The 27,951-nt window shown below is 43.3% G+C and overlaps 1 protein-coding gene and 1 long non-coding RNA gene across 6 annotated transcripts in view; one reads left to right on the top strand and one right to left on the bottom strand.

The window, feature by feature from the left end:
* HERC3 (HECT and RLD domain containing E3 ubiquitin protein ligase 3) overlaps positions 1-27,951 on the top strand; it is a 517,835-nt gene that overhangs the window by 41,646 nt on the left and 448,238 nt on the right. The window contains exons 2-3 of one of the 5 annotated variants that reach the window (XM_085635539.1): positions 24,454-24,551; positions 26,132-26,186. The exons of 3 other annotated variants lie outside the window; for them this stretch is intronic. The gene's annotated coding sequence lies outside the window, so the exon portion shown is untranslated. The remainder of the gene's footprint in view (positions 1-24,453; positions 24,552-26,131; positions 26,187-27,951) is intronic. One more of the 5 variants, XM_085635530.1, reaches the window with a different exon arrangement.
* Positions 1-27,951, bottom strand: part of LOC146866321 (uncharacterized) — a 95,682-nt gene that overhangs the window by 53,402 nt on the left and 14,329 nt on the right. The window lies entirely within an intron of this gene.

Genomic DNA, 27,951 nt, shown 5'->3' with positions numbered 1-27,951 from the left:
GTGGTGATTTAGACAGGGCATGCTTCAAGCCCCGTAGGTCTTTGGAGCAGGCGCCATCGAACTACCCCTTCCTTTTATTACATGAAGGCCCAGGGGTCTTTGTTAAAATTGATTTAATCGATTTTGTAATGGTGCAAAAATTCTCTCCCACTAGCAGTGGGGTAATTTCTTCCTGGAGACTGTATGTAATTTCCCTTTGGTTAGAAACTACTATTTTGGGTCAACACCCGACCATTTAATTCTGACCCCGTTTGTTCCAGCCGGGTTTATATGATTTGCTAAATCAAATACGTCATTCCTTTTGCCCCAAAAACAGAAGGGTAATTTTAGAAGATTATGGTCACTAAATAAAGAGGGTACAACACTAAGATTGCCACATAGACAAATAGCGGGGGCAGATTCTAGTATATGGTCTATAATAGAGTATACATTTCTTCCTATAAATGTTGGGTCTAGGGCCCCGTTCGGACCACAGCCCCCCCTAAGAAGTTGGCAATCATCTGGTTAAGTGCTTCCACATGCCTGTAAATTAAAATCACCTGCCCAAATGATAACATTCTCCGTGTTAATTGAAGATAAAAAGTTTCTAAACCCTGATCGAGAGTTGCTACCACATTACCGTGTGAAGACAAACATTATTGTAGAAATTTACAATTATTAGATTAGATTTCGCCCCCTTTTTACTTAACCACAACAGTTGTGCATGTAGACCCAGATTTGCAGCTTTTTTAACATTGGCAGAGAGTTTAATGGAGATAAGTACTTGTAAACCCCCCTTTGCTCGTCCAGCTTGTGAACTTATAGCTGCTAAGAAATAAGAGGAATACCCTTCCACGTGAACCGGACTAACACACCAGGTCTCTTGAAGGCATATGATGTCATAGCTGGAAATGAAATTAGCCCAATCAATTATTGAGACCTTGCCTGCTAGCCCGTTCACGTTCCAGGTAGCAAACTCATACCCTTCTATTTGGGAGCTTTCTGCCTTGTTGTTTGTTAGTAATCTTTCGGGGACGCTAGAATTAACATCACTGGTAGTTATACCATTATTAGCTACTACCATCCCCTGAATAGAGGGTTCCTGCAGAGTGGGTAAAAGTGTATGAACCATCCTGGGATGCTGCTTTATCTGGGTGTCCATAGATATGTCTTATTCATGTACAAACTGGTGGTCCCTATGATTCCCAGCACAACCTGACTCAGTATTGAGTCATTCGTTGTCATCTAATCTGCTCAGTGCTTCGTATCTATTGGGCATAGCAAATACCAGAGCACATGGTGGATACAAACTTTGAGTGAACCGCTCTGTTTGGAAATTCAGTACACCATTGTGGCGTTGGCCAACGCCCCTGAAGTGGCGGTAGAAAAACCCCAATGGGAATATACTCACATCTGATAGCCCAACAGGTGTGGCCTCTAAATTTTTTTAGAATACCTCCGGCAATACTAGGATTCTTAAATTTGATTATGACAGTCACCCCAAGACCTTTTTCCAGAGGCCCAATCCACCCTACTCTCCTTGTCAGCAGGATCTCTTGTGCTCAACTAGGAGAAAATAACTGTCTGTTGCTAAGCCAGTGAACTACCTTATTCGTCAGACATTCTGTAGTTTCTCTAATCCCTGGTTTTAGGAGGGGTACATTGGCCAAAACAACCACATATGGGCAGCCAGCAGGTGGCAAATTGATGGTAGGTAAGTCTTGTGTAGGCGGACTGTTATCAGTATTATGAGGGTATTGGTTAGTGCCTCTCTTATATTCTACGCTACAGTCACTCCTATAAGACTCACTACTAGGCTCTGGGATGTCTCTACTCGGCATCACATCTGGTCTGGGGCAAGTTAGGCCCTCAGGGTTGGGGGGCTGGCCACTTGGGATCTTGATTGTATGACTTCCTATTTGTTGGAGGTTCTCTGCCTGCTGCCCTTGGGTCCCCACATTGACTTTTTTCAATTCCTCCACCCTACATAGCCATTCTTTAAGTGGGTTTACTAATTTACTAATAACAGGAGATAATTTATTCCAAAATGGTGTCCTAATATTAGAGAGTCCATATGATTGTATTCTTCGGTGCCCCCTCCTGGTAGTAAGAATGTGTCTGGGGTTCGGGAGTCCGCAGGAGACTTTCTTTATCGTTTTGCTGCTGGTTGGTGGGCCCTATTCGAAGATTTTACAGCCCTTAGTGTTGTTGGTTCGGGGCTAGTATGTATCGGTCCCTGTTCAGATTCGGTCATAGTGAAAGTCTGGCAAATGGGTACACTAATGCCACTTATTTGATCATTACCTAGGGCCACAGAGTTGTTTACGGTGACTGGGCTTTGGGCACACCCACTTGCTCCAATCCCCCCATCTTGGCCCAATGAGGTAACAGACGGGCACCGCTTTGCCAAATCAATTTCTTTAGTCAAAGCCCCAACAGCGTGGGCCAGGTAGCTGTCCATGGTGGTGGTATGCTTAGGTGGTTCAGTTATAGTTGGGTTCGTCGCCCCCACCTTTTTTCCGACCCATCTTGTTCCTAAGCTGGGACGCCAACACGGCGGCTATGAACAGGTGGAACCCTATGCCCGATCTTATAGCTGAGGCGAGATGGCAATCAGGACAGCAGCAAATATTATTTGTTTTTAACTCCCAGTTTTTGTATTGTGTTCAAATCTGGAGTCTCAAGGGTCTCAGCTTGATGATGGGATGCAGAGACCAAAAGTCAGGGGGGGTGGCCCTGCCCTGCCTCTTCCTGTCGATGACTGGCGCAGGACAGGCCCGCCCCGGGCGCAGCCTGCGCATGTCCTGCGCCGCGGGGGGAAAGCAGCGCTTTATTGCACGATGGAAGTGCCTCCCCCTCACCTACAAAACACACAAGATGATGGAGGGAATGTTGCACATTGGCAAAACATTCACCCCCAGTCACAGATCTGGGTTTAATCCATCGTTATTTTGCTCACCACGCCACCCCAGTTCAGACATGGCCATATGCAAATCAGTCTTGACCCTGTGCCTCATGGGAACAGTCCAGCCCGAACTGTCTTCCCTGGACCGGAATCAAGCATCCTAGGACCGGTTTCGGGGTTTCATCCCTCTTCAGCCAGGATAGCTTGACTCCAGTGGCGTAGTGAGCACGGGACCCACGTCTGGGCATACCCTTTCCACATAGGGCGAACAGCAAAACACACAAGATGATGGACGGAATGTTGCACATTGGCAAAACATTCACCCCCAGTCATGCCACTGGAATCAAGCTATCCTGGCTGAAGAGGGGTGAAACCCCGAAACTGGTCCTAGGATGCTGGTTTTCAGTCCAGGGAGGACCTGGCTTGGCAGTTCGGGCTGGACTGTTCCCATGAGGCACAGGGTCAAGACTGATTTGCATATGGCTGGGTTCAAACTGGAATGGCATGGTGAGCAAAAACACGATGGATTTAGGCCCAGATCTCTGTACTGGGGTGAATGTATGACATTGTTCTGCATTCTGTCCATCAACTGTTGTTTTTGCATTTGTCCCCCTCACCTGCGGCAGCTGGAATACCTCGCGTTGCACCCTGGGACTTGCAGTCCCACCAGGGTGAGTAACGGCCCAAGCAAAGGAACGGGTGATGGCAGCTGTAACACCCTGGGCTTAGGCTCCTGCCAGGGTGTGTTCAGCAAGAATGAATGCCCTCAGTAAATGGCCCAGCCGAGCTCTGCACACAGACAGCAGTCATATACAGGAGGAGTGTAACGCAGTCTGTCCAGGCAGTTCTATGAACCCCCTCCGCCCCCAGTCATGGATCCATAAAGTCAGACTTGGATGACATTCTGCCACAACCTGCATAGGAAATCAGACTTAAAATATAAAAGATAATCTTCCAGCACAATAATGGCGCCTGCGCAACTAATCCGAGCTGCCAGCAAATTTGTCTAGCTCTCACGCTTCCTCATTCATCACACCACGAAGTACAGTGTCCTATAACATGATAACACCTCAGTGGTCATTACTCACAGCATAGAAACACTTCCCAGAGAGACTCTGAGGAAAAGCAACACTCTTCCAGCCACATACATGTATGGTGTAGCATTCGTGATACCCGTGGTTTGCACGGTCACCCAGCTAGAGAGCCATTACAGTGGTTATGATGGAACAGTCACTCCAGAGTTCGATGTACAGTCGTTCCGTCCCAGGTTCCCAGCGAATGGCCCCTCACTATCCCCTTGGGCTAGCTGTCCTCCCCCCTCCCCTTCTTAATCTGGTGCCACTCAGAGGCCACAGGCAGACCTGATGCGCCGTGATAACGACACGACGCCCAGTTCTGGGGCGTTGGACTGTGCAGCCTGTGCCCTTTGGGGATATTTTCCTCACCTTGCTTGTTTTGGTGTACTAGTCACCTAACTTCAACAACGTTGTGGTAATATTTTTGTTTTGTAGTTATACGAAGTTGTTTTTGTTGGTGCAATCTAAAACTGTTTTGAAAAAGACTAAACACTCCTGGTAACGGAGTAACTGGCTTCACCGATCATAATACCTTGCCATCGTTGACACTTAGTACAGTTTTATTTTATTCATTTTGCGGCTCAGTGGAATTATACAAGGTAAACCACAGTAAAATGAGCGCGCTGTCAGGTTTAAGTGGCAATACTGTTTTGATACTGTACGATGATTGGTTTGAGTGTATAGTTTATGATCCACTTTTTGGATATTGTTTAAAAATTGAAAACCTATTTAAATATTATACGTTGCTTTCAATTCTGTAAATAAGTGTAAAGTGGTTAGGCTCAGCGACGTTTGCACACGTGCTCACTGCAAACGTTTACAGCATTTGATTTGCCCCGTTTACCGTGTGAGTGAGTATGCCCTTGGTTTTCTACACATTAGCTTCTACTACCTTTTTTCAAATTTTTTTCTTTGTTGAGTCTGTTTTTCTGTCCTCCTATTTGAAGCACTCACTTTAAAAAAAAAAGCATTTGCAATGAAATAGGTCTCGCATTTACTTGAGTTTGAGCTATTGGCATTGTAAATGACAATGCCTTTTATTTATGTTTTGGTTTTTAAAACAGATAAATAAAAGGCATTGTCATTTACAATGCCAATAGCTTAAACTAGCGTGAATGCGAGACCTATTGCATTGCAAATGCTTGTTCTCTTCTGCACACACAAAACATCAATCCTCATAGTGATGGCCAGGGATAGCTTTAGCGCTGGTGAGGCACAATTGGGTTGCACCTGAAGGTAGTGTGAGTTTCTCTCAGTGTGACAGTATGGTGTTCAGTGGGGGAGAGGATGTGGCACTCTGCAGATGACAGAAACTGCAAGGCTCTGAGACAAATGGCTTGTGATAGCACTTTTAAGCATATTTGGGACATTCTGCAAATGGCAAAGTTTTCAGATGAATGTATAGTGTTGACCAATAACAACCGAGCGCATGTGTGCATTGTCAATTTAAATAAATGTGGAAAAATACTAGCTGTAGCGTCGTCTTTTGCTTGTGGCAAAAATAAATATGGATAAATACAGAAAAAATTCCCAAAAAATAAATATGGATAAATACAGACTGAAATGGCAAAAAAATAAATACCATAAAACCGGGAGCCCTAACTATAATGTAACACAATGCAGTATCTGCTTGTACTTCGCACATTCAACCAACAGTGGAGCTTTTTGGTGCTGATAACCGAGGACCTTGTTAGGATGCTGAGTGGACCCAGTGGCATTTGAACCTGTGACAATATGGTTAAACACCAGTGGCGGCTGCGCCTGGCAAGCAGCAGTGAGGCGGGCTGGTTTCTCCTGTGCAAACAGGAAGCAGGAATCACCCGGGCTCCCCATAGCCAATGCAGCGTTGAGATTGGTCTCAGCGCCGTGTTTCGGCGCTCAGCCAGGAAATGGGAGCCTGGGCATGTTCTCCACCTAGGCTGTAATGCAGCCTGTGTGGAGAACATGCTAAGTGATCATGAATGTTTGGCTGGCCCAAGATGATCAGCCAAAATTCATGCACACTTTGGGAGTGCAAACATCTCCTCTCCTGTTCAGTCAGCAGAGCAGATCCGCCCAGCCAAGATCCTGCAGCAGAAACAAATAAAATTATAATAACGTCCAGTTATTATCATTTCATTTTTCCTTTTTTTACACTGCGAAAAGCAGTGGGGCGACGCTCCTCTGCCTTAGCGGAGGAGCCGCCAGTGTTAAACACAGGCTTCTGGAGTAGAAGCAAAAGACTACTGAGCCACCAGAATGGCTATAGACCCTCCCTGAGTAACCAGGAAGCACATTGAAGCATTTTAGAATGCACAGTATTCATTCATTCACTCTGAACATTCCCTTTCTGTGTTAAAAATGAATTTACGAGCAGTCCCAACCCCGCCCCTCCAGCAACTTCCACCCCAAGCAGCCATAGCCGTTAAAACAAACATTGGCATAGCCAATAGGTCTCGCTTTTGGGACCTTATAAGTATTTAGTTTTGCAGCACATTATCCTTGGTGCAACAACATCAGCTGTTGCATGGCTAAACCTTGGACCTTATAGGTGTTTAGCCATGCAACAGTTGATGTTGTTGCACCAAACATATTGTGCTGCATAACTAAATACTTATAAGGTCCCAAAAGCGAGACCTATTGGCTATGGCAATTCTTGTTTTCCTAGTAAACAGTCCAGCTCAGTAGAAGTGAAGACAAAGGTAGCCTTTCAAATGCAAATGTGAGAATCTCGCTGCTAATGGGTGAACATTAGCACTCCTTAGCAAAACAAACCGATGACAAAGAATGTACCAGAGTAATGCAGGCAGCAGCAGATGAAAGTGACAAAGTCGTAAAAACAATGCTGGCACAAGACATGGTGAGCCCACCCTAGGCTGAGAGGTTGGGGATGTGAGAAGTGCGGGTGCCGCGATTATAGCAAAAGTAAAGAAATAGAAAAAAACATCTATTTCTTTAATTTTGCTATAATCGCGGCACCCGCGCATCACTTTTAACGTTAAAAGTAAAACGCGGGTGCCGCGATTATAGCAAAAGTAAAGAACTAGATGTTTTTGTCTATTTCTTAACTTTTGCTATAATCGCGGCACCCGCGCTTTACTTTTAATGTTAAAAATAAAGCGTGGGTTCCTCGATTATAGCAAAAGTAAAGACATGGACACGGACAGGACGGAACGAGTGGGCGCGCGGCTGCAAAAGTGAAAGCAGCTATAGCGTCCACACGCTTAATGACCCGTGAAAGACAGATGGTGGCTGCGCGCGTGCACGCTCGCATGAACGCAAGCGCTAGGCCAGCCATGGCAGCATTTTTTGAAGCCCTTACTAAAAGTCTCGCCAGACCAGCGCATGCGCTGGGTCAGGCGAGACCTAAAAACACACACCATCTGCAAATTTTATCAACTTCCGCTTTTGTCCATGGGCTCAGGTTGTCTTTACACAAGTAAATGCCAAACAGGTGTTGCATTTGTTTAATCTTTGTGTAATGAAAATGATACCTGCAAAATTGGTTGTGCGTGGCTCCCTGAAAAGGTGTTCACGACACGTTTTTATCAATTTTCTGGGATTGTGAATGAGCTGCTTTGCTGACAATTTTTTTTTATTTTTAAAGACAGTGGCTTAGCCCACTGACCCATGAGTTTTCTAGGTCAAATGCTTTTATTGCCTTTTCTAAGGAGACAAGCCACTGATCTTTAACAAGTGAGTCCTTGCGCTTAATCTTGTTCCAAAGATGGTGATTGAGAAAGTTTGCTCTGCTTAGCATTGCACTGTTCATGATTGTTAGACCTGGCACCATTGGCGTGAGTCTCCCTTCCTTTTTTCGCTGTGTCTCCTCTGTTTTTGCTGGTTATAGATGCTCTGGGCGCTGTGCCGCTGCCATTCAGTGCCACAGCGCGAATGCTCCCTTTGTAAAGATGACATATGAATTGGTACATCCATGATTGGCTTATTCAGTTTACCTGTTAGTCCCTAGTAGCGTGGCCGGTGTGTGCCCAGGGCTGGTAAACCGAATGCTGCTGGTGGGCCTGCAGCACTGGTTTGTGCCACCCACAGAAGCAGCTTGTAAAGTGTGTCTCAGACCTGCCACTGCAGTGTCTGCGTGCAGTCCAGAACTGCCATCTTGGCTGTGAAGTGCACCCGCTTCCCAGCCCCTAAAACCTTCCCTTGGCATCATGTAAGCCCCCTTTATGATAGAGCGCATTGTATGTGTAAGGTAGGACATGCCCTGTTGTATGTAGCATGTCCTAGTAGTGAATTACACCCAATTTCGTTTTTCACTACTGTAAGGCTACCTGTTCTCCATAGGCCAGAATGGGAGGTCTGGGCTATTACATCCTATAGTCCTAACTGACCCACAGAACATGGTAGAAAAACGAATCTAGTATGCCTGAGCTCAGAATATTAAAATACATCTTTTAGTGAAGGTTATTTTTATATTCTGTGTTTGAAACTACCACTTTTAGAGTATAGGTACTTTCTTGCCTAAGCCTTCCAGTTGCTCTGCTATTATGTGTATTGGCTGTCTGGTTTTGGAGGGACAGGGCAGGCTGAGTCAGACCTGGGTTGAATAGAGCGACCTGCCTAGGTGTGAGGGGAGGGGTAGCTCCTGCACTTGAATAGGGCTGTGCCTGGCAAGGTGAAAGCTGGCTCCACCTCCCACTGTGCATCTGAGGCAGACCCCCTCTTTCTGAAAGGAAGGATGCAGCCTGATCAACAAAGTGCTCCAGGGCTGGGCAAAACTGGTTCTGGCTGGGTTCAGAGGCTTGGGACCCCTAAGAACAAAGACTTTGGGGGTATAAATATTTTTGCACAAACCCCTACAATTTGTATTGCTCCTGGATAACAAGAAGAACCTCTGTCCGTGTGGCTACAAGAATCTGCCGGAGAAGGACTGTCCTTGTGCTTGTGTGCTGTTTCTGGGACTGGCCTGCAGCTGTTACTACTGAACTTCAAGAAGAGGAAAGGAACTTTGATTGGACTTTTATTTCTTTTGCTACAGCAACTACCCAAGGGCTAGGAGAGAGCTAGCCTCCTGCTGGAGTCTCAGGCACATCAGACTCCACCATCAGCCTCCTGTTTCCTCCCAGCGAGGATTACTATCTGCAGGTGAGGCTCCTGTGTGTTCCAGGGCCTCTATTTCTACTGCTGAGAAGAGAGCGCTGAAAATCGTCGCTAACCCCCGTTAGCGAGCCGCTGCAGCTGGTGAGCGTGAGGAAAATCGCCGCTCTGCTGTCGCCGAGTGCTCGTTATCCCCAAGAAGATCGCATCATTTGTCAGCGGGCCCGAAAACGCCCGCTATCTGAAAATCATCGCAACAGGATCATCGCAGCGCGGACGCAGAGCGTTCGCCATTTTCCCCGCATCGCATCCGGATCGTCGCTCCCTCGCGGAGCGCCATTTTCGTCATCGCAGCACGATCGCACACGCACAGGCCCGGTGCATCATCCTCCCTTCGCGGCAAGGATTTCATCGCATCACCGGCTTAGCGTGAAGAAGTTTGTCGCTTTGTCCTGCCCGCAACCCAGCGCATCATCCTCCCTTGCGGTAAGGATTCAACGCATCGCTGGTTAGCGGGAGGAAATTTATCGCTACAGCTCCTTAGCGACATTTTTGTTGCTTTGCTCCAGGAACCAGATACTTTGTGAGTAAAAGGGTCGCAGAGACCACTGCCTTGAACTAAACATCCTTCTGTGCACCTTGAACTATTTTTGCAGCATTTCTAAAGTAATTATATTTTTATTGTATGGTGGATTTTTACTGTTATTGGTCTTGTGATTAAGTCTATATAAAAATACCTATTTTTCATAACTACTTGAGTGGTGTCCATTTGTAGTGTTCCTCATTATATTACTGTGTATGGTCATAAATGCTTAACACACTGCCTCTGAGATAAGCCTAGCTGCTCGTGCTACGTTACCACAGGGTTGAGCAGGGGTTGTCAAAGGGTGTAGGCTGCTTACTCTGACTTAGGAAGAAGGGTCCCTACTTGGACAGTGGCCAGCCATTGCCAACTAGAGACCCCCATTTCTAACAATGATCTTTACAGGAGATGAAACCATCTCCATGGTTTGATTGCACAAGACGAATTCCAATCTAATTTGCACTTGGGGAGCTTTTGGATGAAGACGAAAAACACTCCTATATGTTATGCAGATCATTTTGTTGACCGAAAGCGCTATTGATTCCGGCATTGCCGCTATGCTGTAGGACAGAGTTGGTTTCAAATTACATGTCATTACTTTCAACAAGGGTTCAAGAGAAGGATATTGAATTTTTTCACGTAAAGTTTTGAACGTGTAGCACAGTGTTGTGACTTTGTGTTTGAAGATTTGCCTATGACCACGGAACGATTCTCAGTGATCAGTGGTAATGCCCAAATATGTGTACGCTTGTCTTGGTACAATTTTCTCTCTGTTCAAAGTCCATGACCCTTTTACTATTCAATTTCCTGCCTATGATTATTAAGTTGGTTTTCTCGATGTTGGTAGAGCAATATGCAGATTATTGGTCAAAGAGACTTTGCTGGGTTTTGGGGGTTTTCCTTAGTAAAACTATATCATCCGTATATTTCAAGACCAGAACACGTTGGGCACCCAGGGGTTCTGCTGGGACATCTTTAAAATAAATTGTAAAGATCTGCAGTGAATAGCTCTAATAGGATAGGGACCACCACGCAGCCTTGTTTAAGACTGTTAAATGTAGAGACTTTTCCTGAAATTGCACCCATATTTGCTATATGCAGTCCCTTCTAAGGTTGCTCTGGCATGGTTTTTAGGTCTCGGCTCGAAGGCTGCGCTTGCGCAGTCTCGATCCGAGATTTAATGACTTGGAGAAGAGGGGCTTGAACCCGCCCCTCTTCTCCCCTGTTCTCCATTGGCTGGCCTCTTCAATGCTGGCCAGCCATTGGAGAAGAGGTCCCGTCACTCCAATCAGGCCCCGTCCTTTTCGGATCGGGGGGCGTGTTTTTTGCAGAAAGTCTAATTATCTCCTCCAGCCAATGGCAGGAGGAGATAACAGCAAAACACGCCCCCGAATCCGAAAAGGACACTGCGTTTCTCCGAGGCATTTCTGCTCTGCCTCGGAGAAAGGCGGTGGTGTCTTCCGGTGCCCTCGGCTTGTTTAATTCGGTATTTCTCGTAGCTGTTTAAAGGCTTGCATACGAATTTGATACAAGTCATGGTAAGCGAGGCTCGCACTGTTTGCTCCTGTTAGTGAGATTAATTGAGGGCTCGTCCACTTGAGAAAGCAACAATTAGAAATCGGGCTTGTGCATGAATCGTTGTCCTTTCGGTTTGCAAATGTTGGGTGCACTAGTGAATCTTTTAACCTCTTTTTATAATTATTTTTTTTCCATTAAAAATTATTAAATTATGTATTACATGCAACCTGCAACGACGGTTGATACTCCTACAGACCTGACTAGCCAAGAGCATTAGTTCATGGAGACGTTATAATACACATACCACGGGTATAAGGCGGTGGTGTCTTCCGGTGCCCTCTGCTTGTTTAATTCGGTATTTCTCGTAGCTGTTTAAAGGCTTGCGTACAAATTTGTTACAAGTCATGGTAAGCGAGGCTCGCACTCTTTGCTCCTGTTAGTGAGATTAATTGAGGGCTCGTCCACTTGAGAAAGCAACAATTAGAAATCGGGCTTGTGCATGAATCGTTGTCCTTTCGGTTTGCAAATGTTGGGTGCACTAGTGAATCTTTTAACCTCCTTTTTATAATTATTTTTTTTCCATTAAAAATTATGTATTACATGCAACCTGCAACGACGGTTGATACTCCTACAGACCTGACTAGCCAAGAGCATTAGTTCATGGAGACGTTATAATACACATACCACGGGTATAACACTCCTTGAATAGCAGCGCTCCACCTCTGTAGCAATCCAGGTGCCCCTGCTTCTTTGTAAGATTTATGGAAGTAGTAAAACATTTTTACACAGTTCGGAAGCTCAGGTTGAACAATAAAAGTGAAGCTGATAGAACAGTTATCTTTAGGCTTGAAGGAAATGTTCTCTTTAATATTACATTTTCTCATCACCCTGCCAGCCCCGTGCAGATAGTAACTGTTCTCATGTGCATCGCCTCGGGGCTGATTTTTTTTCAATATGTTCTGTCGTCTGAAATCTGCTGCAGTCTTTACAGTTTTTCAATCTCAGGTCTTCTCCATCAACAGACCAGTTCATTTTGTTGTCTAAAGACACTTTGTGTACACAGCGCCTTTATAGGGTTAGAGAAGTAGACTTAAAACGTTTTAATGCCACGCCCCCTAGTGGAAAAAAAATCAGCGGCACCCCCTCAACATTTTCACAATTATTCTATTTAACTAGCAGTGTTTAAACAATGCAGTTAAGTTATGTTACCGTTTTAACAATGCAATCAAATACATGATTGCCAAACATAGTATTCTGGTCAAGCGGGCCTTACTAGCGTGTAAACGTATACACCGTGTGATTATTAGAAATGGGGTGGGGGTTTTGAAGAATTTTTGAAATCTTTCGTTTGACACCTTCCTCCAGCCAGGATATAAATGACAAAAGATGTTAGCGAGATGGCCCATTGCAGCGCGACTTACTGCTGCTCTTCCCCCCCCCCCCCGTGAAAACAATGCACTGTTATCAGCATTATTCTTTTTTTGACTAGAGCCTGGTTCCCCCCCCCCCCCCCCCCCCCCCGCCGGATCACTTGAGGCTCTTCTTGGGGGCCTGACCCACCCCCCCCCCCCCTGTTTGAAGACCACTGGGTTAGAGAGTGCATTGGGGTTCGGATCTCGGTATCAGCCGCTGCATTATCCTGATATGTCTGTGGGTGGTAGTGGCAGGTCCTCATTGTTCTTAGTTGTGTAAGGTAATACATTGGTAGCACGTAGTCATTGCACCATAGTCTTTGTGTGTGCTAAGAATTTTTGGACTTCAGTCAGTGCTTTACTTTTGAACTCATTTGCTACTTCAGATACATTCTATGTGGTCGCTTCATATCCATGATAGTACCTCAGTTGTGTTTAGTTGTATTCAGACTGTCACAGTCACTGTTTATGAGCATGCATCAGCAATCGCCACATGAAATGGAACTACACATTGTGTAGTTACATAAAATAAATATTTATCGAAACAGTTTGTTTACTTAACAAGTCTATACTTCGATTGTGGTAGCTGTGCCTTGGTATCTAGTGGAGTGATTTAGTGTTCTGTTCCTTCGTCCCATGTGATATGCTCTCATGTGTGTTATATGCTGTGCAGTTGGCGTTTTAATACACTGTGATGTGCACAGATAAGACATGGTGTTCTGTCACATGGTATGATGTGCTCAAATGTGACGTCATGTCATATAGTGAGCTATACCTTTACAACACAATAATACTGTTGGTGTGTTTATCAAGACACACCACTGAAGTTAAAGGATGCTCCTGAAGTCTCATACGTAAGTCTATCATAATCATCACAGTACAAAGAACCACGCGTCTACACAGCACGCAGTGCTTCCATAGGGAAAAGCATACCTGTCATCTGAATGTCAACATGTGTATTCTGGGGAAAAATGGCATTAACTCCAGTAACAGTCCCAGTCGGCTAAGAATAAGGGCTGATTATAAAGGGCCCATCCAGCAGTGAATCCTGCACTACACACATAAATCCCCACGCGTACGAGGACCTGATCAAGAACTTGCTTTGTGATTTGTAAATAACAATGCCGTTTCTTTAAATGTTTTAATAACAAAAACATAAACAAAAATAATGTCATGAGCAATGCCAATAGCTCTAACTTTACCAATGCCGAGACCATTGCATTGTAAATGCTTGTTAAGTAGGGGCTCAGCTCATAAGTTGGCCCAGGCTACCCATGGACTGGAAAGCAGGTGTGTTCTAGAGTTCTATTGGAGGGGGGAGGGAATACGATGGCCTAAGGTGACTGTTTTTCGGTTCCTAGGTTCCCGCCTTCCCCAAATGGGCTTGGGTGAGGGTAACTGGGGAGAAGGTTTTCTCACCCATGACTTTTTCCCTCTCAGTATCCTCCCACCCTGATCAGCAAGTTAACGTGTGCAGGGGGCTGTGGAGATACTTTCACGCACACAACAAAGCAATTGCACCTACGACTGGGCATATAACATGAAGCCTGCCACACCGTGTAGAGGTTTCAAAAGGCCACAACCTATTCTAAACAAGGTTGCCTAAGTCAGAGCAGCCAAAAGCGTGAGGTTATGTTTTTTGCCTCGACAAAGTTCCCAAGTAACCAGACCATCTCTGCTCCAAGGATGGCATGTACCTCCCAGAAGAGGCTGGGCACAATTTACTGCTTCATCACAGTGACCTCTATTACTTCTTTACTTCTGCTCTCATTACTGTCTCTCTCGTTACTTTGTTTCCCTAGTCACTTCCTTTTCTGCTGCTTCTATTACTCACCTTGTTGTCACTTCCAGTCATGTCTGTTCCTTTACTGGCACTCCTATTACTGTTGTTTCCCTTTCTGTCACTCTGATTACAATCACATTAATGACTGTGACTGATGTTTCTCTCTCTACCGTTGCTGCCAATTTCTTAACTGCCTCTTTCCTAACTTGGCCTTCTGTCTCCCTCGTTACTTCAAGTTGATTAACTAACACTCCTTAATGCTTGTTTCTTCCCTTATTTCTCTCCCCGTGCTGCCTGCCATTTCCCTTAATAGTCCCTTCCAGTACTTTCACTCTCATTAGCACTCCATTTTCTGTTACCTGTATTGTCACTTGCATTACTCTTGCTACCATCTTGCTGTCACTTTGCATTATTATAACTTCCATTGGTGTCACTGCACTTACTGTCTCACCCTTACTGTTAGCCATGGCCTTAATGTGGGTGTTAGTCTCACGTCTCTTTCTATCGCTTCCTACACTGTCACATCCGGTACTGTCTCTTATCTTATTATTACTTTCAGTACTGTTTCTCTCATTATTGTCACCCTAGGTTTTGCCACATTACTCTCCCTCCCATTGCTTCATTACTGTCAATTCACTCCATGCCTCTTCCCCGTTTATGACATTCCCTTTTCTTGCTCTGTTTATTATTATTTCCGGTAGCGTCATTTCATTAATGTCACTTCCGTTTCTGTCTCTTCACTTATTGTTGTCTCCTTGTTTTCCATCCCATTACGGTCAGTCGCATTACTTTTGTTTTGCATTATTGCCACCGCACCTACTGTTGTCACTCCCGTAACTACTACTCTCATTACCGTCACTTCTGTTAATGCTCCTCCTCTTCCTGTCCCTACCATTAATGCTCCTCCTCTTCCTGTCCCTACCATTAATTTGCCCTGGAAGCCATAACCATGCTGCTATAGGATTACTCCTACATTTGGAATAATAATGATAGTTAGTTTGATTGCTTAAAATCATTATCGCAAATGAAAATATAACAAAACAATATTTAATATTTAAAACCAGCATGAACCGTGTAATTGGGTGCGTCAGCTGATCTCTTATTAGCGAAACTAAGCAGTGTGGAACAGTGTGAGCAGTGCCAGAGCTCGAAGGAAGGCTCAAAGAGTTGAGGTGATGCAGTGATTGTGTTATGAACAAAACAACTTAGACAGTTTTTATTGCACAACAACTTAACAAGTATTTAACAATAGACTCTTTCTAGTCACAAAAGATGTGTAAAATTATTTACAACGTAAAACGGACATTCCAAGATTATATTACAGCTACAAAGTAGACTTATGATTCGCCTCTCAAGCGGTCTCCTCCACCTATCAAATCCTAATTCCTTGGGCAACCAGGCCACTTGCAAAATGCCAGGGCATGGCCCCATTGCCCAGACTAGCTCTGTGGCGGAGTTTGGGGTAACCCAGCTAGGGTTGCTCTTGGGTAGTTCCCCGCATAAGAGCGATTGTCTTTTTCGGCTCTGAGGTAGGGCCTATCAGCCGCGGTCGGTAGTAGGAGTAACTGCAGGGCGGTGACATGGGGAGGGGCAGGGTGGGGGGTAGTAAACTATGGATTATGGAGGTTTACAGGTAAGTTAACGTATAAATTAATAAAACGAATTTCGTTGCGTGCACTGCATCGCATTTGGGGATGCATTTGGGGATGCAGTGCACGCAACGAAATTCGTTTTATTAATTTATATGTTAACTTACCTGTAAACCTCCGTAATCCATAGTTTACTACCCTCCACCCTGCCCTTCCCCCTCCCCACGTCACCGCCCTGCAGTTACTCCTACTACCGACCGTGGCTGGGGCCTATGGTGCGCCCGGAAGGTAAGAGGTGCCAGGGGGTCCAGGTGGAAGGGTAAACCATGAGTTTACAGAAATATTTGATGCACTTGGATGTGTTTGGATTGTAGGTGACTTAGTGTCTAGCTATGTATGCAGGAAAATTATTTCTGTTACCTTGTACATTATGAGTGCTGTGTAGTGTTATTCATTCATGAGTGATGATTATGTAATAAATATGGCCTAAGATTTGAATCTCTAGCCAGAACACCTTGGTCTAAGGCTCTCATTTCCAGTGGGTTTGAGTCCGAGGTCATCAACGTGTCCCCTCCATATGCCAAGAAGCGAAGTCCAGATCTTAACCGAACCCAACAACTAGGTCTGAGGTATCCCTGACATCTATCTGAGCAATCCCGGGTCAGTATGGCCATACATAACATTCTCACCTAGTGTAAACCCATTTCCCCCCAAACCAGGGCCATAAGGTGGAAAAACCAAGCATAGGACTTGAACAGCAGCATAAGCATTGCCCCCCCCCCCCCCCCCCATGGTACAAATAACCCTCCAAAGCCCTCACCCGGAAGTACAGCCAATGTGCTGCTACTTGCTCCACTGCCTCGAGCGCCACTGCCTTCTCTGTCTTTAAAATATTTAGTGGCTCAGCTAAAAATTGACAGTCGAGCCCACTGTGCTCTTTATACTAAAACATACTTATTTTTACAAGTGGTTGATTCCCTATTCAATTAGTTCTTCAGTTGTAATTGATTTTAAACTACACACCATCGTGTAATTTTAAAAAGGATATGTCCAGAAATTTTAACCACGTTACCCATACATTTCCAATTGTGACCTACAAAACAATCTTGCTTTACGCTTATAGATCCAAATATTTTTGAAATCATGGCTTTAAAAGTCTTTTTCCCTCGTGTAGCACCTCGAACATATACAAAAGAAATTAGAGAGGAACTGTTCTGTATACCCAAGGAGTCCACTGTATATACATTAAAGCTGGTTGTTGTCCATCCTGACCAAAATTGAGCTGTTGGTACATAGAGCAAACTAAACCTCACATACTTTTGTTTAATAGTGTGTTTTTATAGGATCAATCAAAGTACCATTGTGACAAACAAAAGAGTGATGTGTTTGAAGTATATTGTAATCTCTTTAGTGTTCTATATAGCTATATATTTAAAAGATAAGAAGATTCTATAATTTTCTCCTTGACCACCCATTTGAAGCTAAGCTACAGGGGCTGCCTGCGAAACTCACCAGCAGCTTGGGGCAATAGACCTGTATGTACTAGACAGTGGTTCCAAGTGGGGTATTGTATTAATATAAATAACGTTCCCCTCTTTTAAAGGGAATAAAACAGCAACAGAAACGGTTTATGTACCATTGCCTTATTTGTATTGTACTCATTCTGATAATGCGGTCACTCTCGACCACTGTGTGATCCCTTTAGCATCTATCAGTTGGTTTTTTTTATGGCTGATGTCTTGCGTTTTTATTAGCTTATTTTTATAAACAATGAGCAATATGTGAATGTTATTCTCCATCCCACTAGGAACCACTGCCTAGTATACCCTCTTTTAAAGCTTGCACTTAAGAGTGGTTCCAAATCTCGCCTGCCCCCAACTGCTCGATAATAGTGGTCATGTATTTCATCCTGGTGGTGGAGTTTCTCAGTGTGTACCTATTATCTCCTACCACAGTATTGCCTAAAGAGAGCTCGCAGTAGCTTGTCTAAGAGGAATACAATAGTTGATGTAAAAGGAATCCAACCTATAAACCATACTTAGTAGACCAAATTCAATTCAAAGCAAATTAAAACAAAGCACTATGCCACTGCCAGCGTTGGCCAAGTCATGTCTCTTTTTTTTGTTTACTTTGTCAGGTCTAATGTCTAATAACATAGCCAGTTGGCTCTATGCAAGCTATTTGGCTTCATTGATGTTTTTTTAAGGAGGCTGGGGCAGTTTTAGCGTTACGGCCAGAACTGCCGCCTGCGGAACTGTGGAACCAGGTTTGAGTTTCTGGGTCGGCTCAACATCCTGTGATTCTGGACAAATGATGGAAACTCCCATGCCTAAAAGTAAAAAAAAAAAAAATGAATGAGTCCTTTATGCAAAGTAAATGGTGCTTATGTAAAGCGCTCCAATACCTTTGGGGCGAGTTTGCACTATAAACCTGCAAAAAAAAGCCAGCTAGATGGAGGAGGGTGAGTGGGTAGAAGAACAGGATGCTGAGAAGTAAATAATGTTTTTTCAACGAAGAGTACCTTAAGGAGCCTTTGGCCTGTGGAAGGACACTGACAACAGAAAGGAGTAGTTGGTTCATGCTCAACGGCAGGGATGAAGACTGAAGCCCAGCACAGGAGGAAGCCGGAGGAGAGGAGGAGGCAATGACCAATAGCAAGCAAGGAAACTAAAGTGACGTCTAGGCCTTTGCAAATTACTTGATCAATGAGATGGGAAAAGAATGATAGGTGCTGTCTTAAAGTATAGAGACTTAAAAATATTTTTCTAGCTTTCTAAATAGAAATGAAGTAAATTAATTCTTAATGCTAATGCGTGATGTGAACAAGCATTGCTAGCAGAGTCCAAACAACCCCAAACTAAAATAAATTACCTTTCTTTGAGATCTGCATAAGATAATATTCTGATTTATTATTTTTATGTGAATATCTCAGTCTCTGCACTTGCAGTTAACACACTTCCAGGCTCACAAGTGAGTCTGCTTCATGACAGCATAGTCAGATCTAATGTGTTACTGCCATACAAATTGTATTAACTGCTCTCTTTAATATGGTGTTTATTTTTGCATTCTTATCTTTGAACTTCCACACTTTCATATTGTATCCTAGTTTGCTATGTTGTATTAATACTATAATGTTGACTGCTCTATTATTGCAGTAGACTTAAATCTGTGGCAAGGGTGTTTCCTCTGTTAGGGCCATATGAAACCAGTGCAGCAGGCCCTTAAGCACAAGTATTCCTTGCTTACAAAGGATCGGCTCTGGTTCTTGCCAGTCAACTGGTCGACAGGCAATGTTTATGGAGTGCGCACTACCAAAAAGATGACTTTGGGTGGTGTGCATAGCCCGAGTTGATCTACGCAGAGCGTTGTTTAGGCTTGTACAAAAGTTAATGAGTTACGGAAAATGTCAGAAAAGTTGCACGAAATTATGCGAAATGCAAATCTTTCATTTAGTGTTATATTTTAGAGCGAAATGAACCCTCGTGTCAGTTTTTGATGCGAGAACGCATTTATCTCTTTAAAAAAAAAAAATAGCACGAAAAACAAAATTGCAGAGAACAGGTGCTCATGTTCTGGTTGTTCGCATTGTTCTTGCACTATATTTTTTCCACAAACAGTGGCATACGTATGCTGCGTGGCATAACAGCATAACTTCAGAAACTTTGCATAACAAGGGGTAATGCAAAATTCCCCAAACTATGCGGTGTTATTTACATGTGCCTGGGCCTAGTTTTGTTTCACTGAGTTAAATTTCATTCGTTTTTTGATAATTGTTTTCAATGATTGCAAACACCATTTCCGATTTATTTTTGAAGTATTTACTTAGGTTCATACAGATTTATTTCTGCTGAATTGGAATAGACATTTTGGTAAATTTGTTCCTCTGCTTTGGCATTTAAGCACGAGTTGGCTGCAAACTCAGTGGGGAGATACCGAAGCCAGATTTAACCATTCAAGCTGGTATCTCCACCTGCTTTCACAACAAGTTTTAGTCTCCGAAATCGAAAACCACCATGAAGACCTGGAATTCCAAGGTTGCACTTATGGTCCAGACCCCGGTGTTTTACTCCATATATTTCTGCACCTGGTAAAATTGGACTTGATGTTCTTGCGCCAGTCATTTGATGTGCCAGAACGATGGTCCACTTGTATTCAAGCCAGATGGTATCCCGTGGGGTTTCCAGTCTCCTCATCTCTAATTGGGCCGATTTAGTACTAATTTAGAGAAACCGCAATTCTTAGATTCCTATGTTTGTGCGTTTGTGGCTATGTTGAACTACTGTATCATTAATTGACCCGTAACTACTGGTTGGGGGGTGTCCACTCTGATCCTCACTGGCTGTGAGTAACTAACTAAATTCACAGGTGGCTCTTAATAATTCGAACACGTTACCACTAAGACAAGGGTCGCTCAGTGAGTAGACCAAATAGTTGGACCCAAGGATGAAGCATGCCACTAGTGTAACTGTTTGGTGAGAGTCCTTTTAAACAGAGAGGGGCCCTCCTCCCACTATTTTTCAGCAGGGAAGCTAGATTACTTAGCAAGACTAGTTGGCTCTCCTTTGATGTTACAATCTCAACATAGACCAAACCAAAGTCCTCTATTCATTGAAGGATAGGGCAGTTCAATTGTTATGATTGCCCAGTGACCTAATGAAATTATGTGGAGTAGAATTATGTAGCAAGCTGTGTAGTGTATTTGTTGAGTGTTGCTATGTGGTGTGGATTTATGTGGTTTGTAATTATGTGGTATGGAGTTAAATGTAATTATGTGATGTTTAGTGGTATTATGTGGTGTGGAATTGCATGGGGTGGAATTGTGTGCTGTGGAGCTGAGTGGCTATATGTGGAGTGTAATTAGACGTCGAGAACTGTAATTATGAGAGGTTGGAGTAGAATTATGTGTAGTGGAATTATCAGAAGTTTAATTGTGTTGCGTTGAGTGGAATTATGTGGATTGGAGTGGAATTATGTTACGTGGAGTGGTATTATGTGTAATGGAATTTGTCTGCAGTGGAATGATGTGGTGTGGATTTGTGTTGGGGAATTGTGTGGCACTTAATTGTGTGGCGTTGCGTTGTCTGCATCGGTTGGCAATATTGTCCAGGGATCTCTGCGGGGCTTTGATTGCTGTTGACTTGGAATGCAGGCACATATACACTGTAGTGCTGAGGAAGCCGCTTTCATGGGAGGTGAGACGATGTTTCTCTTTCCTTTCCTCGCACCCCTGGAATTTCCTTAAACAGTGTGAATGCCACCGAGCAGCTGTTTCTGCCTCCCCAGTGAGCGCTCGAGTCTTGAGATGACTCAAGGGGGCATGGTGATTATAGGCTGGTCGCCGAGCCCTCTGTATTTACTCAGCGAGCCTGTTTTCAGCTTTTATTTTCTTGTGGAGCATGTCGCTAAAAGCAGATTGGTTTTTGCCGGTTCATTTCTTTATTGCTCCCCCTGGAGACATTCTCTCCCAGAGGCCGAGTCATGCGTTGTTTAGTCAGCGAGCCAGTGGCGTTTCTGCAGCTCTTCTCTCTGGCAGCCTGTTTATTTTAAACCTGCATCAGCATGAGGGGCAGCACTAAAGTGATTCTACTCCTCCTGCTAGACCGTGGCAGCAGCAACTCGTTTGTAGTAATGTTTTCTTGGATGCCCTTTAAATTACGAGCATCTGCAGAGGCAGCCATTCAAACAAGAAACATTAGTGGTTTGTCTGTAGAAGTTTTCGATTACCTGTCCAGGTACAGCTCGAGGGTGGGTGGGGGAATAAAGAAACATGAGCAACGGGCAGGCGAGGAGGGGGATAAAGAAAGACACACTACAGCACAATCTGCGGAGGCAAAGAAGCAGGTGGGAGGGGACTGAGCAAGTGAAAACACAAGCACTCGTATGGTGTGCTCAAATACAAAATTGTAGCTCCAGTAACGGGAGCAGTGGATGGACACAAGTACTTGGTCCATGCTGTAGGGGAGGTCCAAACCCAGGAAGAGACATGACCCATGCATGCTTTGGACAAGCTGGAATGAAGGATACAAGAGCGACGTTGAAGCGAACAAATGGTAATCCTATGGGCAGGCTGTAGCCCACTGATTGTAAACAACATGTCTTAATCAGACCTAAAAAGCGACTTTGGGGATACGCCAAAAAGGGGGTCGGCTCATTTACTGCACTCGCTCGTTATCTAAATTATATATATTTTGTTTAATTTCTAAAATTATACTGAACTGACCCTGCTGACGACTACACCCACTCTGAAATTTGTTCGAGCACCACTGTCCTTAAGTTTTTATTTTTCTGAAAAGTATATAGGTTGGTTGTACTTTCAAAGATTGACTGAGCATGTTCCACAGCCAGACCTGGACCGATTCAACAATGAGGACTCACATGCAATATCTTACATTGCTGGTGTGCCATTCCATGCCTTTTTCCACCAGTGATACTCTTAATACCTTTGGGGCTACATGTAGCCTTTCCAAGGTATGCACATGCCAAGCCCAGATACATTTCACCACTTGTATGAAGTATATAAATAGAGAGAGTAAACTTTTAGGAAGGTCGTGCTACCCTCCGGTATAGCCTAAAACGGAGCACAGATTTTGAGGTGCAAGATGAACCTAGAGCTTGGGTGCATGAGGCCATAGCAGACCAAAAGGGCATGAAAGGTATTGTGAGCTTCAACGACTGTTTGGGAGTGCCCCCCTTATTAGCAATACAGTGTTCTTAAATCAACAGTCTCCTGGGTGGGATAACAGCAAAGTTGTGTTTAATGGAGCCCTGAAACTTTGCACGGCAGATGTCTGCTATGTGTAGAAGCTGGTTCAACCAAGTTAGTGGTCGCCACCTTCACACATACTTCCAGGTATGATCCTGCATTCATTGGTCTAATGCACCAGGAAGCTTTGAAGTATTTCCAGCTCAAATGTGATCATCCTTTCCTTAGGATTGTGGAGGTCACGTAGTGGGACCCCTTTCTTAGGCCATCCATATCTGGTAACTGTATTTTTAGGGGTAGAAAGCAGATGCCAGGATCAGTGTACCCCAATTAACAGTCAGCATTTTGTTGTAACAATTTACAGAGAAGTTTGCTTTACATCTAGTATTGTGCTGTACTTGTATACCACCGATGAAGCTCTGAAGTGCCTAGTGACCGGTAGTGGGCTACACCGTAAGTCATAGTTGTTTGGAAGAATATTGAATAGCAGTTTGGTTTGTGTGGGAGCTGTTTGACCACTTTGTTGTTTTTTACTGACTATGGGCCATATGTATGAAGCCAAATTGCGATCGCAAATGCTGAAATTCGCAGAATTTCAGCGTTTGCGATCGCAATTTGGGCAGTGTGTTATGTAGCAAACAACAACCCACATGCAAAATAAGGAATCACAAAATTTGCGATTCCTTATTTTGCAAATGCATTTAAGGAATCCCAAATTGCGATTCCTTAAATGCAATGTAGGAAGCACCCAAGTTGTGCGATTTTGGCTTAAGGAATCGCAAATTACCACCAACTTCAGGTTGGTGGTAATTTGCGATTTCTTTGAAAAATGCACTTTTTTGCATTTTTCAAAGTGCCATGTGGCACACATACATGCCCTTAGCGCATGTATGTGCGCCACATGTGCACACATGTTTATTTCAGGGGTGCAAAAGGGTGTTCTTTTGACACCCTTGCAACCTTGAAATTGCATTCTCAATTTGCGATTCTCTAATTGGCAATCGCAAATTGAGAATGTCGTCCCATTCATTCCTATGGTCGTTCTAGCCCATAGGAATGAATGGCAAGGTATTCCTTATTTGCGAATCTCAATTTGCAATGCGCAAATGAGTAATATGTGGGATTCGCAAAATATTTTGCTAATCCTACCTACATTGCGTTTTGCGATTCTCTAATTGCGATTCCCTAAAAATCGCAATTTGAGAATCGCAAAACACGTTTTACCTACATATGGCCCTAAGTGTTGCTTTTATAACTCTTGACAATCTAAATGACCTTAAAGCTTGCGTTTCTGTGTTTTATGTACTATACTTAAAGACTTTACATTAGTGTTGCTAATGTAATGGTCTGCTGAGTTATAAATAGTCTGTGCCAGAGTTCGCCTGAGCCAGCTCGGCCTAGCTTAGCCTTTATTCGTGCAGCGCTGCCACATACTGCCATGACCTTCCACTGCTTGTGTGTTTGTGCACACAACAGAGCGTGCAGGAATTACACGGGGGTTAGATTGGGTGAAGCTGCCTTTTGAGAGAACAATCCTCTTACAAAATCGTCTTGTAGGAGGACTGCAGGTATGCAGGTGAGGGGAGTTTGTAATACGTAGAGCATCATTTTTGTAAATGTGGTCGTAGTGACACTGCTGGGAACGCACATAGACTGCATTATCAATTAATCATCACCAGTTTGTGAGCTGGGAGGAGCAAGGCGTTGGGTGGTGACGTCTGATGTGGTGTGTTGTTGATCACATTGTGCATGCAGATATGCTGTGGACTGTTGCTGGCTTTTGAGATGTAACTCACTTTTGTTCTAGTTTTAAAAAATCTGTTGCATAAAAAACACTTTATTTTGAACCTCACCGTTCTCTCCCGACACAGGTCTCACCCGTGTCAAGGATAGGGGATTGCAACTCAAGCAACCAAGCACATGATCACTGATGCCCCGCTAATACGTTCAACGCTCTCCTGCTGGTTTTGTACACATCATCTTATACATTATATTCTGCACCTACTCAGCTGTACTCCGTCTGTATTGATTGTGCATGTAATTTAGTTTCTGACGCTACAAGAAATGTCTTTCCTCTAAGCTGCCTGGTATTTTATTCAAGATGCCAAGTGAATTAGTGATATGGGAGAAGTAAGGTGGGGTAAGTGCACTGCCTGTAAAAGTGGGAACACACACACACCCATTTGTGAGAAGACCGCACATGGTAAAGTGATGAGTCAGACTGCCATGCCTTTTCAAACCCTATGCAAACAAATGATGGACGGAATGCTGAATAAATCATACATTCACCCCCAGTCAAGAGATCTGGGTTACATCCATTGTTCTTTTGCTCACCATGCCACCCCAGTTTAGACATTGCTATATGCAAATCAGTCTTGACCCTGTGCCTCATGGGAACATCGCCATCTGTACGCGATGGCTTGAATTCAAGAGAAGAGTGGGACCGACTAATAGGGGCTATTTGAAGAGGCAATATACATAGCTAGTCTGTAGAAAGGGAGCAGAGTTGATGGAAATTGGCATACCGTATTGGTCACAGTCCCACTAAGGGTTGAATATAGGGGCCAACTGTAGATATAACATATATAAGTAGCCTGTAGGAATAGAGCAGAGCCAACAGTAATAAGCGTACTGTAGGAATCAATAAATATGTAGGTACTGGCAAACTAATGCTGATAAAAAAATAATATATATATATATATAATAGTAATGATAAAAATATATACGTGTGTATATATAAATAAATAATTTTATAGTTATGGTTTGCTTTGGGGCAATAGAATGGATAAACCATTAAAACATTGCCAAATAGCATATTACTTGCCTTAACTCCTATCCCTTATTTATTATAGTTATAGGAAGCGCTTTTACGCAATCATGTTACACTATCCACTCCAAGATTGTGCCCCTTCGTGATACTAGGATCACATGACTTATACAGTTGAGTGTTGTTTGTAACACGATTATGTGCCCTTAGAGGGAGCGTTTATATTCTGTAGTTATTGGTAAACCATCTTATACTATCATACAGCATAATATTTGCCTTTACTCTTATCTTTTATTAAAGTTATAGGCAGCGCCATTACTCTACCAAGTTACACTATCCATTTCAAGATGGCGTCCCCTTTGGATACCAGGATCACGTGAATTAAACAGTTGAGTGTTTATCGTAACACGATCATGTGCCCTTAGAGGGAGTGTTTATATTCGGCATGTATCGGCAGTGCACTTTTATCTACCGATGGAGGCGTATACCCCGCGTGTCTTTCGACATTATATAGTGAAAGATTTAGTTAAGGACTTGGCAGTTCTTTTAGCGAGTTTTGGTAGGGGGAGGATTTACCCCATAGCTACGTTATTAGGACTTGGCTTGTGCTTTAGTTTCTTAGTACGATATTACGTACCGGCCATATGTAGATTCCTGTTTTGTCCAGCTAACTTGTCAAGGAATTCCTATTCTAAATGATATATTTGGTTTTAGTTAAAACGTTATTAGATGGCACTTAAATGTTATTGCATTTAGCATTGAATCTGTCTTGTTTTTTGCAGACCCCTGCTTTTAATTGTCATCCCGGAATTTCCAACGGGACTATGCAAGGTGGAGGTAATTACAATAGATAAGACCCCACAAGCACTATAGGTACATTATACAAGTAGGATATATATGTTCTATAATTAGTGGGTAGCTACTGAAAGGAAAAAAGAGAAATAAATAAAAAGGAGGATCTATCTCTTTTATCCTAGATAACCGGGAAAGTACTGGATTTTAGAGAAGAGCCAAGAGCTGTTTTCACCTTTCTGCTGGGCCGTACATTTGGAGGCAATTTCATTATCGTAGTGTGCCTCCTTGCAAAATCTATGAGCCTTCCTATTCTAAGAGTGATTACTGTCTTCCTCTCAGTAGGTACATGCCCTAAATAAAATATAATTTTGAGATCGCACCTATACAAAAGTGGTATTTTAAAGTGAGTGGTGCTCTGACATCGGCATTTGATATTACACCTAAGGTAAATGGTGAATAATGTTTTTCATTGCTAGTTTAACAACTAAATAGCTATGAACTCTCAAGTATAATGAGTATATCTGGACATTGTATTACAGATACTTGTAGGAGCCAGATAAAGAGGAATTTTCTGTCCTTAGTCTTACTGAGGCTTGTTTTAGACCTATATCTGAACATTATCAGGGTATCTGCTTTCTTTAGTGTCTATCTGGCACTCAGGATGTATGAATGTTGGCTTGAATAAATGTGGAAACCTTTTAGTGTCACCGGTGTTTTGACAATGTGGTTGTATGGGAGGACGAAGTACCAAACTGTTTGAATAATTATAATTTGTTATTTTCATGTTTATTACAGAATTGGTTTTAACTTTTGGGAGTTATTGTTCTTTCCTGAAGAAGGTGATGGTCAAAATATAGTGCCCACCGAAACGCGTCGATGCACTGAGAAAATAAAAAAACTACTGTAAATCTATGTGGACAACTGTTATTTAGAAAAGACTAATAATTCTAATGAAATATAACAATTGATCTGTGCAAGATTTAGTAGTATTTTCTGTGATTAGGAAACATTTTCCTGCTTGTTCTCCCAATTTTACTATTTTTTTTATTTATTGTTGCTATAAAATATTATCAATTTGTGTGTGTTTTTAAACTGTAATGACCATAATGGTTTCCATATGGCTGTTTCAAACTGTATTCTATTTTGAACTTCTAATGTACGTTTAACTAAGAGCAAACTGTGTATATTATAACATATATAAATAAATTGGTACTGATTATTTAGAATTGTTTGTTTCTTGGTTTCCTTATCCGTGTGTGCATTGTCTACATTTTGGTGACAAAAGGTTCTGAGTGCTAGTGTGATTTATGTATACTTTTTTGCTGACTAAAGTTCTCATGGGAACAGTCCAGATCGAACTGCCAAGTCAGGTCCTCGCTGGACCGGAAACAAGCATCCTGGGACCGGTTTCTGGGTATTACCCTTCATCAGACAGGCTAGCTTGATTCCAGTGGCACAGTGAGCAAGGGACCCACGTCTGGGCATACCCATCCCACTTAGGGTGAAAAGTGCTACACAAACAAATGATAGATGGAATGCTGAATAAATGATACATTCATTCCCAGTCAAGAGATCTGGGTTAAATCCATCGTTCTTTTGCTTGCCATGCCACCCCAGTTTAGACCCAGCGAAGCTTACACGGTCCAGTAGTACCATGGTGATGTAGCCTGAGCAGTGGTATTGCGGGAGTATCGCGGTACTCCATGGGAGTGTGGCAGTGATTCCCGGTGTAGTACCATGGTTTCAGCAACACAAATTTGTTTTAATTTTTTTTATTTGTATTTAATGAGCGGGGGGGGTCCTCAGG

Source organism: Triturus cristatus, chromosome 2_1 (assembly GCF_964204655.1).
Source record: "Triturus cristatus chromosome 2_1, aTriCri1.1, whole genome shotgun sequence".
In the NCBI taxonomy this organism is placed as follows: Eukaryota; Metazoa; Chordata; class Amphibia; order Caudata; family Salamandridae; genus Triturus; species Triturus cristatus.
The sequence above is the reverse complement of the archived record's forward strand: the minus strand, read 5'-3'. Positions and strand labels throughout refer to the sequence as shown.